General features: G+C 36.0%; 1 pseudogene; it reads right to left on the bottom strand.

Annotated features, from left to right (window-relative positions):
* Window positions 1-1401: 1401 nt before the first annotated feature.
* LOC145258441 (U2 spliceosomal RNA) lies at window positions 1402-1538 on the bottom strand (annotated as a pseudogene).
* Window positions 1539-2251: the final 713 nt, after the last annotated feature.

The raw sequence follows: 2251 nt of genomic DNA, 5'->3' as shown, positions 1-2251 counted from the left end.
TATATATATATATATATATATATATATATATATATATATATATATATATATATATACTAGCAGGAAGATCCGACGTTGTCCAAGATTGAATGAGGATTAATTAATAAATATTCCATCTTCGCATACTTTTAGTGTCATCATAATCAGTGAAATCGTCCATTTTTTTAATCAAATCGATTGATTGCCTGCTCTAGTTAAGACCCCCTCCCCTCTACCCCGTAGTGTACCGTGAAGAAGCTTCGCATGGATCCTGCAGTGACTTAGTCCACAATACATCGTAGTCTACATTGCACTGTAGAGAATCTACTGTTGATTTCATAAAGTTATCTGGAAATAATGGCTTGCATTAAAGTTTAAAATGCAAAAGTCAAGTATCATGGCTTAATTGTGATCTAAACCGAAACATTCATTTCGAACGCTCCCCTGTCATATCAAAGAACCTAATGTTGATTTTATGAAATTATTTTTACATAATCATTGAATTAAAGATAAACGTACAAAAATCAAGTATCATAGTTCAATTGTGTTCTAAATGGAAACATTCATTTCGAATGCGCCCCTATCTTATAAAATAATCTACAGTTGATTTTATAGGCTGGACCTTTCTGCTTGTGCGGTGATAAAACTTCTCAAATGCACTTGTGATGTTAGGTTGTATAACAGTGTTAACTTTGATCAATATCAGACTTCCTTCTTTAATTGGATTTTTTTGATTATGGATTTTTGGTACTTATCAGATGCATTCCTATACGAAACCTACATAAGAACACTCCCAGACACATGAAGTACCTTTCATTTATTTATTTGCTTCCCCACGAAAGCAAATTCGACACAAGATCGTTTTTAATGTGGGAGAAAACCAGCTCCCCCCAAAATTGGCACTCTGGCAGTTTCCAAATAAATAGTAATTGTCTCAGTGTGAAAGGTTTCCCCTACATTGACCAAAAACTAATTACAGAACAAATACTACCTGACGGGAAGGCCAGTTCATGTGAAATTTTTAAAAATTGATCCAGCCGTTTCAGAATGCATAGGAAATACATGCACACGCATGCATGCACGCACGCACACAGTTCTTTTCATATAATAGTAGATAGGTATGTACAATTTTGAAATAAACAAGGCTGATAGCCATTAGTTGCGTGCTCTCATGTAATGAATAAATGGGTGAATGTAGGACTGACATGAAATTCTTAAAGATAAACTAAAATGACCGAAAAATGGGCTGAAATGACTTAAATAAACAAAAAGTAAATGACTTAGAATGACTTTAATGGATTAAGGATGAATTGAATGAGCTTAAGAATGACTTGAATGCTTAAAAAATAACTGGAATCCTTCAAAAACAACTTGAATGGTCTGGAGAATGACTTGAATGGCTTTGAGACTGACTGGTTGTAAAGTGAGTGATCATTTTACATTAAATTAATACAGAAAAGTGACCCCCACTTTATATCACAAAGTTACAAACATAAGTACAGCATGTAGTAAGAACAGATACTACACTTTGATCTTGGCCAAAAGGCCAAGAAAAGGGTATTTATTTGCTCCCCCACCGAGCAAATTAGGCACAAGGCCGATTTTTAATGTGAGGAGTGAGGGGGAAATGGGGACCAACTATCCGGGCAGTAGGGGAGCTTGATAGTGACAATTGGTATGAAGGGTTGCCCCTACATTAACCAAGGTCTTAATATGTGGGGTTGCCCCCACATATGGTCTTTGCTTGCAGTATCTGCCGGAACAGATACTACACTTTGAGATATTAAATCCTTTATTCATGTTAAAAATACATTGAAAATCAACAATGAACAAAAAACTTAGGCACATGGCCAACTCAAAAGGGGGGATTGTGGGGGTCGTTGGTCATCCTTGTCACTCCAGAACTAAACAAAATCAAAAGTTTCTCCCAGCTAGTATCTTCTTTCACCATAATACCTCATTCACCCTTTCATACTGAGGGACGTCCTACTTAACTCCGAATTTTTAAAACATTTTTTATTGACGTGTAAAAACAAAAAAGATAACAATAAAAATGGTACAATAATTCATTTGTGTCGAGGGCGGGGGGGTGGGGAAGAAAAAATAAAAAAGTGATTAGTAGGACACTCCCAACCCTGTCTAGTTGATAGACTGCCGTTCCATTAGGTTTGTAAAAGCAACCTCGCTTCTGTGGGTCAGTCTCTAAGTGGGGATACCCTCTAGATAAAAGAAAATTTTGTGGGTAAGAGATGGGAGTTAGTTTGTATTTCTT

This window comes from Euprymna scolopes, chromosome 33, assembly GCF_053919585.1.
Source record: "Euprymna scolopes isolate OS-2025 chromosome 33, ASM5391958v1, whole genome shotgun sequence".
NCBI classification, from domain to species: domain Eukaryota; kingdom Metazoa; phylum Mollusca; class Cephalopoda; order Sepiida; family Sepiolidae; genus Euprymna; species Euprymna scolopes.
The sequence above is the reverse complement of the archived record's forward strand: the minus strand, read 5'-3'. Positions and strand labels throughout refer to the sequence as shown.